The sequence below is a fragment of the Pieris rapae genome, chromosome W (assembly GCF_905147795.1).
Source record: "Pieris rapae chromosome W, ilPieRapa1.1, whole genome shotgun sequence".
Lineage (NCBI taxonomy): Eukaryota > Metazoa > Arthropoda > Insecta > Lepidoptera > Pieridae > Pieris > Pieris rapae.
In genome coordinates, this window is record NC_059533.1 from 905,152 (window position 1) to 914,811 (window position 9,660).

A 9,660-nucleotide genomic window follows, 5' to 3' on the forward strand; every position below is an offset into this window, starting at 1 on the left:
GATTTGCCCAGTGAGGTCGGGCTGCTGACATTGAATCCATTTTTATATTTTTCAAAAGAAAGCTGTCATAGCCAGTTATAATCTTTGTTGTTACAAATCTGTTAGACATAATTTCATTACTAGAAATAAAGATGAAATACCTGAACTATCTTTCAGATTAGCCAAAATTCAAACCTCATTTATGGGGTATATTGGGTTAAAAGTTACAATAAAATACCCTGTGACATATTAAAACTCCTCAATAAGTGAAAATTTCCTCTAATTTGTAAACAAGTATATTACAAATTACAGGATTATATTCAAGATATAAGAATGCTTTGAAACAACCTGGTCCTGCTTCATAGCACAATCATAGAGCCTTGACAAAATCAATTGGTTGCCGATCTAAATTTACATATTATTTTTTGTTGCATAATACTACAAACACATTATTTTATGTTTATCTCACACAGTGTTTTATTGGTTTTTTATTTCTCATTAATGTATAATATTCTATGGTTTCAATATTTGTAAATATGTGAGGAACATGTATGTATACTAACTACAATAAAGACCTGTATAGTAATATTATTTTAGGAGTTCATCATCTTCGAATTCTTTGTTAACATTGTCTTTATTTAACTTATGTATACAAATATTCTAAATTATTCTATTTTATTTTAAAAGAAAGAGTTCTTCTCCACATGATACTACCTTTTGGAAGCGGCAAATAGAATAATCTTTATTAAAAATTCATTTTAGGTGGTCTAATTGGAATAAATGATTTGATTTGAAGCCCACCGAAAAATCCATGCAAGTGAAATGCAAGAAGAAACAATTAGGTAGAAAATATTAAATTGCTATTTTAAGGTTTCATGTAAATATTGTATTGTTTGTTAATAAAAATTGTTTGTATTTATGTCATAATTAAACATTTTATTAATCTAGTCACATGTTTCATTTAAAATGTCTTGTAATAAAGTAGATTGATGCTAACTCATATATGTAATATAAAGTCCTAGAGAATATCCTAGGTCGCTAACTAATGTATAGCTGTAGTTCTTTGTATGCAGTATGTAGGTATAAATGAGTTAATATTATAGGCTTTTAAATAAATGATGAATTTAATATTATTTATTAATATACTTCATTATTTTCTACCGCGGTTCTGTAGCTAGTAATGATTCTAATGCTATGTCTCTGCTATGGAAGGTGTTCGGGCTGCTGCCGAACACTTTAATGATAATTAAATAAAAGATTGCTTTGCTCTTAAAAACTAATGTAATGAGTGATCGCAGTGATGGTTAATGACACACTGATGTATAAAGAAAAGCGTCTCGCGCAGGCGGCGAACTATATGTACTTATGCTAATTAATTGCAAGGTGTTCGGTTACTTTCCGAACATGCTCCCGGGCGGGAGAGAAAAAAATACAAAATGCTAAAATTTATACATATGAGAGAAAAAAAAAATTACTGATAAAGAAAAAAAATTGTGCTTATGCTACATAACACTATCTTCGATTATCGAGAATGCCTTTCGCGCACTAACACTTTCACTTTCACTGTGAACCACTGATTTTATTTCACTGTTATCACTGCGTTGCACGCCCGGTGAGAGCACCAGATGCCGTTGACGCCGACACCTCCTCCAGGCGACGACGAGCGCTGCACACGCGCAAACGCCACCAGGCTGTAGCTGATGGAGTATTGATGTATGTCGTGGCTCGATAGCTCAGGCATTTCATCTATGTTGCTCTTCATGCTTATTATTTGGGATTCTAAGCCATCTATAGAGCTGTTCAGTTTATCGATATCTGTATCGTCTTCTTTGAAGTAAGTACTTTATGACAATAAGCTAACGTTCTCAGAACACCAAGACTTTATAGTTAAGAAAGCTTCTAGAATGCTTGGTTTTGTCATAAGAAATACGAAAGGATTTCGTAGCATCAAATCAAAAATACTATTATACAATAGCCTCGTGCGGAGCATTCTAGAATATGGTTCAGTTGTATGGAGGCCGCATTATGCGACGCACATGCTACGACTCGAGAGATTACAAAAGAGGTTACTGTGGCATCTGCTTTACTCCAGTGGCATCTCGAAAAAAAAGTTGCCAACGTACGAAACCAGGCTGGCACACTTTAATATGATGTCATTGGAGAATCGCAGAAAAATTATTGATATATCGTTTGCAGCAAAGATATTCAATAATAAGATTGATTGTCCGAACCTTCTTTCTAAATTTAAGATTCATGTACCCTCTCGATCCCCTAGGCATCCCGTTATTTCATTTGTCCCTCCTTTCCGTAGGACGCGTTTTGGTCAAAGCTCTCCGGTGTCCAAATTAAGCATTCTGATAAACAAGCTAGGTCTGGATATCCAGAGTTGCTCCCCTCACACTTTAAAATCGATTTTGGTTTAGTTTTTTGTAATTGTTTCTTTTTTGTAATGTTTGTTTTGTTTAAAAATTGTTTCGATTGATTTTTGTATGTGCTCTAAATGTATGTCATGTTTGCCTGTAATTGCTCATCACATTCAAAATTGTATTTTGTGTTTGTTTTTTCCAATGTATCAGTGTGCCGAGCGTTGGCAATCTTTATCAATAAAAAAAAAAAAAAAAAGCATTGTTATATTGATAATGTGGTTGATGTCTGTAACCTCTGGTGTAAGGATGTTCGGTGCCGTTTGTATAGTATTGAATTGTTGCCCGCTTGCCAGTAATGTGAAATCCTTGCCTTTAATTTCGCACTTATCTTGCAGAGTTATTAATCCAGATTTCTTTATATCGCGACTGTGTACAGCATTGTCACATATGATCCGCAAATTGTATGTATCGCAACAGAAATACAGATACTGGAGAGGATTGTTTAGTTTTATCCACTGGTTGCGGCAGGTTGTGGTAGCTACTTTGCAACTGTTATTGATGTGATTAAAAACACAAAACTTCTCGTCAGTGCTTAGATGATAAATTGGGCTCTTCAATTCACACAAGTAATGTCCCTCGTGTAATATGCATCCTTGTAACTCGTCGATTGATAATATGATGTATGCGTCCTTGTTCAGATTTAATGACACGTATTGTGATAAGGCGACTATTTCAGTCATTAATTTGCCAAATTGATGTGGGATGGGTATTATCTGATACAACTGGTATATGTCCCTGCTCACTAGAGGAAATTGTATTTCAAAGATAAGGTATTGTGTAGTGATTCTTGTTTTTATTTTTAAAAGCTTATATATTTTGTATAAGTCTATTTGTATGTTGTCGATCGGTATGCTTAAATCCTTTGATAACTGTCCTGATATAACATTCAGTTCACTCTGTAGTTGCTTGGGAGTCAGCAGGTGGGTGTTCAGTTGGCCTTGATAAACGTCAGTGATGGTGTCCAAGAGGGTATTTTGAATGCTTTTTAGATTCTGAAGTAAGTTCATAGCCGACATTGCTGACATAATAAAATCTTCGACTTCCGACATGCTCTGTATTTGCTTATTTAAAACGTTTGTTGCCTTATCGAGAGAGTTTAACCTACTACTTATAATGTTAGTTAGCCTTTCCATCGATGCTTCTGTTCTTTTTAGCAAGTTAAATTCTGACTCTACTATAGAAGTTTGATTACGCCATAGATTTGCCAAGTGTTGTTGATTATTTCTAATTAGTTCAATGTCCTCAGAGTATTTATCTGCAAAATGCTGATCTAGCACACCAAACAATGTGTTCGCAAGGTAACCTACACCGTTGATAAGACCGCGACGCTGTCTGGAGTGCTCGGTAAAATGCTGTGTTAATAAAAGTTGATTGTTGATTGTAACTCTGAGTAGTCGTGATTCATTTGTAGTAAAATCATATGGTATTGTTGATTATGCTCTATGTTAGTACATAGTTTGTCCAAGTGATTTGATAATTTTTTGTATGCTTGTTCACCTTGCCAGTACGGGGCCATGTCGTGGTACACAACTAAGGTCCATTTGTCTCTAATAAGTTGCATCTTTGTTATGGGGTCGAAATACAACGATTGGCTGGCGCTCATCTCTGTAATATTATACTCCGATCTAGAAGTAGGCATAATGCTCATGAATGAAAGAAACCCTATCGCCATTGATATAAAGTCGAATTTCTTCTTAACTTGTCTGCTTGGTCGTGTCTTCTTTCCGGCTAATGATTGACCTTTACATGATTCATTCGTTTGCTTGCTTGATGCTTTTTTCTTGTTTTGTTCTTGCTCGTTTTTAGATGCCGTGTCGGCGAGAGGTAATGCTGACAATTTGATGATCGGTCTCCTTAATAAACCATTTTTTGTCTTTAGGGTAACAACTCTTACCAGACCATCTGAACCCGGGTGAAGCTGGACGACGCGACCCATCGCCCACTTCCCTGGCGGTAAATTAGCATCATATATGAGGACGATTTCTCCAACTTCAATGTTTTTACAACTTTTGCGCCATTTTGTTCTTTCTATTAGCTGGGTGAGATAATCTGATTTCCATTGCTTCCATATGTCTGTAAATAATTTGCTAGTGAGATGCCACCTTGTCCTTGCATCTTCTTTTGTCTGTATAATGGTCGAACCTGCCCTTCCCGTCAGGAAATGCGCTGGGGTTAGGATTTGCAAGTCATCCGCATCTTCTGTTAATGCGCTTCCGATCCACCTAAGAACTGTGCATTGGTTGATAATTTCCAGGTCTGTTCTGATTCTTATCCACTCTGTTACATATTCGGCTAATACTTCGTCTTCCCATTCTTTGACTTCCATCCAAACTTTTTGGAAAAGTAGCTTAAGCTTAGTAACGACTGGCGCTAGCCAGCCCAACGGATCAAACACCTTTGATATTTCTGATAGTAACTTCCGCTTTGTTAATTTTAATGTTGTTTCCTTGGACAGTCTGCACTCGAAAGTAAATGCATCGTTAGCTGGAGACCACCCTAGTCCGAGGGTTTTGATTGTGTTTTCTGATTTGAAATTGAATATTTGGTCTGTCTGCTCTGTGTCCAGATTTTCTAGAATGTCTGCTGTATTAGATGTCCACTTTCTCAGCAAGAATCCGCCTGATTTTAATAACTGATCCAGCTGTGTTACAATCTGTTTTGCTTCTTCTATAGAATGTGCTCCGCTTACCAGGTCATCCATATAGAATTGATTTTCCAGAATTTTCGCTGCTTTAGGAAAACCTTCGCGTTCATCGGCTGCTAACTGCTTAAGGGTCATCATAGCTAGAAACGGGGCTGCTCTGGTCCCGTAACTTACGGTCGTAAGGTGATAAGATCTGATAGGTTCCTCTAGTGAATTCCTCCATACAATTTTTTGAAGATTTTGATCGGTTTTATCTACCAAAATTTTCCGAAACATTTTTTCTATGTCGGCGATGAAGCCGACTTTATACTGCCTCCATGATAAAATTAGTGATTGCAAGTCTTTTTGTAAATTCGGACCTTTGTACATTAAATCATTAAGACTGAACCCAGACGATGTCTTTGCTGACCCACTGTAAACAACGCGTAGGAATTTGCCCGCATCGGCACGCTGCACGCCGTGGTGCGGGAGATAACATTCCGGGGAAGCCCTTTCGTTATCTATACAGAGTGTCATATGACCTAAGTCTAAATATTCCTGCATGAATTGTTTGTAACTTGTTGCCAAATTAGGATCCTTAGCTAGTTTCTATTCGATGTTTCGATATTGTGCTATTGCTATGTGTTTAGACTCTCCCAATTTCTCTTCAAAATTATCTGTCATCGTAACCTGACCTGGTACCGTCCGTCTTCGAGTCTTTTTGTTGTTTGCTTGTAAAAGTCAATACAATATTGATCATCTGTGGACATTGAAGACTCCTCCGTTATACCCTCGATCTCCCAAAATTGTTTCAGGTCTTCGAAGTTGCTGAGTACAACGTTGCAGTGAAATGATTGGGGCATGTTTCCGCAGAGAATCCAGCCAAGGCGCGTCTGTTGTGCTATTGGTTGTGATTGATTTTCGCCCTTGACTATTCCGCTTAAGAGACTCAGAGTGTTATCTCTTCCATGTATTTATATATTAGAAATGTCCCTGTTCGTACACAGAAATATACATATTTTTAAATCGAATGTAGTAAGTAGTAGACATGGGGAGAAATTGGCTGTGCCAAAAATAAATTTAGAATTATTTCGGAAAAACGCCTTCTGTATGGCAATTAAAATTTACAATAGATTAACGAAAGAACTTAAAGATCTTCCGACAAGAATCTTTAAAAAGCGACTTAGTGCATTACTTTTAGAAAAAACGTACTACTCAATAAACGATTATTTGTGTGAGACATGGTAATTTATATAAATTTAATTATGTATGATAATTGACTTAATTGATATGAATCTGACTAATAATGTAAAATCTAAACTAAGATAAATTTGCGCGCCACTGTGTGTGGCAGAATATGCGAACGACTGACAATTGTACCACCTTGACATTTTGTACCATATTCGTGCAATGAATAAATTATTATTATTATTATTATTATTAAGATTATAGATGCGTAGACGTCCGCTCCGAATAGTAGATCGATTGGTCTGCTTATATTATAATTAGGGTCCGCTAATTTTATGTTATCTAAATATGGTAGAAACGGTCTATCGAAACTGTGAGTCGGCAAGCTTTTGATTAAGTTGTTGATAATTAAAACTTCGGTTTCGAATGAGTAATCATCGTTTACAGACGTGCACTTAATAGTGAGCATGCCTTTGCAATTGTTTTGCTTTTGACCGACTCCAAAGATAGAGCCGTTGCATTTTTGTCGTTGTAAACCTAATGATTGAGCCGCCTTTTCTGAAATTAATTATATCTGGGATCCTTGGTCAATCAAGACCCTCATTGTTTGCTGTGAACCATCGATTGCCGTGATTTTGACTTCTGCGGTTGCTAAGAGTACTTCGGTTGCCTTTCCCACGGGTGAATGGGGCTTAGTTGCCGCGTTGCTATTTTGTTGAGCGTGAGACTTCGAAGTACTTGCGGTTGATATGGTTGATTTTTGCTTGCTAAAGGCGTCATGTAACAGGCTGTTATGATTTTCATTACAAGTACGACATCGTTTTATTGAATAACATTTATCATTTTTATGAGAATACAAACAGTTTGCGCAAAGTTGCAACTTTTGCACGGTTTTTAGTTTCAATTCGCATGGCATTTGCAAGAAATTATTGCATTGGAATATTCCGTGTTCCTGAGAACATAATGGACATTTGATACCTGTAGATACGTGAAGCGCTTTCATGTTGGGACGCGGTGGGAAAACTTTGTTTGTTGATTGATGTTCAAAATGCTGTTTTCGATTTTGATTTTGATAATAAGTTTGTTGGATTAGGTTAGGTTAGTTTTGTTTTTTGAGTCGAAAAGTCTTGTTTTCTGCGAGACGATTCTAGGGTAGTGAATTTCAATTCTAAGAAGTCGATAAACTCTCGTAAAATAGGTAATTCACGGGGATTTTTGACTGATTCAATGTAATCTGCATGGGTCTCTGTGTCGAGTTTTTGTGACAAAATATGAACTATGACGGGGTCCCATGTGCTTATGTTGACACCTAGGTTCTTTATAGCATTAAGTACCTCGACTACTGTATCGTGCATCCCACTTCCGTGCGCCGAGCCGCCGGCGTGCGTGCTTTGCGGGCAACAGGGGCACCCAGCGAATTATCGCGGTTGTCCTCGAGCCCCCAAGGCACATAAGCCGGCGTCTAGGCGCGCGGCGGGGCGTGACGCGGCCCGCCGTGGCACGGGAGCAAAGCTCACTTACGTGCCGGCCCCGCAGCCCGAATATAGTCCCTGGGTCAAGCCCCCGGCAACGGAGGGCCCTCCCCAGCTCACGTCAGAGGCCTTCCCGCCTCTACCAACCAAAGCGGCACCTGCGGCGCCTTCCCAGGCGCCAGCGCCAACACCCGCCATAACGGAGAGGACCACCCCTAAGGCGAGCCCTCCTCCTCAAGCCCTCCGCCCTCCCGCGGAGGCATCTGCGGAGTCCGCGAAAGTTCACAGCGCATTTAATCTTGCGCTTAGCGTTGTAGGCGCGTTAGACTTGGATGCCCTGGTTGCATTCCACGAAGCCTATACGTCAGCTAAAGATGTGAACGCTAAAGTTGACGTCGTTTCTCAGCATGCCCTGCTACTACAATCCGTGCAATTTGTACAATCTAACACACCGAAATAGCTACGACCACGTCTGGGGTCAAGGCTCGATCGCTGTCCGTAGTGACATTTAACGCAAACGGTTTCAAGCCGCAGGCAGATTTGGTCCGAGATTTCCTCGTTCGCCACCAAATAGATATTTTCCTCGTACAGGAAACGTTTCTAAAACCCAGCGTCCGCGCACCTAGATTCGCGAATTACGTCGCAGTTAGAAACGACCGACCTACGGCGAAAGGCGGAACGCTCATCTACTATTGACGTGCGCTTCACTGCTCGCCGCTAGACCCGCCGTCGCTAACAAACATAGAGTGCTCTGTGTTACGCGTGGCTATGACCGGTCATCAGCCGATTATTATCGTGTCGGTGTATCTCCCTCCATCTAAGGACATCCTAGAGAGCGATCTCAGGACTCTGTTTGCGCTGGGCCCCTCGGTCTTATTGGTCGGGGATCTCAATAGCAAGCACGGGGACTGGAATAGCTCAAAAGAAAACCCTAACGGGCGAGCCCTCAGTAGGCTTATTGACGTGCTCAATTTCAATGTCATAGCCCCCATTCAACCGACTCGTCGCGGCATAACTTGTAACGGCCTTCTCTCAACGGACGTCTTAGACGTAGCGGTTCTACGAAACGTAGCACTACAGCCGCGTAGCGTAGAAGTGCTACACGAATTAGACTCAGACCATTTCCCGGTTCAATTTGAATTCGGCCCACCTAATACCCAAGAGAAGAGGTACAAGTCCATTGTCGACTGGCAGAAGCTAGACGAGGCCCTCAAGCCCGTCGAAACTTCTGACCTCTCTAACATCCCCGACGATTTAGTCTCGTCCGCTCACGCGTTAGACGCGATCTCCTCGGTCACAAATTACATTCAGACCAAGGTCGCCGAATCGTCCCGGAAGGTCCCAGATAAGTTCGCTCAACGCTGGGAGCTTCCCCCGGACGCGAGGCGTCTGTTGACCGAGAAGAACGCGGCGACTCGCGCCTTCGCCAGAGCGCCGACCGACGATAACCGCAGAGCACTCCGCGCCTCGCAGCGCCGAGTCAAAGAGCGCATGCGTGAAATAAGAAACGAACGCTGGGACCGTCTCACCAGTGAATTGTCACCTTCGCATACGGCCTATTGGTCTCTCGCGCGTTCCCTTAAAACCGACACGGTGGCTTCTATGCCCCCTCTCAAGCGTCCAAATCTGCCTGACGCATTCGATGACGACGAAAAAGCCGAGTGCTTAGCCGTCAACCTAGTGGAGCAGTGCACGCCGTATCTCGACCATAGCGACCCGGCGCACGTCGAACACGTGAACCGCGAAGTCGAACGCATAGTCGCACTGCCCCTCTCTCCCGAGCCGCTCCCGCCTACGTCAATCGCCGAGGTCAAAACTCTAATCAAGAGTTCACTGCCTCGTAAATCTCCAGGTCTCGACGCCATCTCGAATAAGGTCCTCCGGTGCCTCCCGCCCCATCTGATATGCTTGCTAGTGGCCATATTCAATTGCCTACTCGAAAACTGCACCTTCCCGGCGCAGTGGAAAGAGG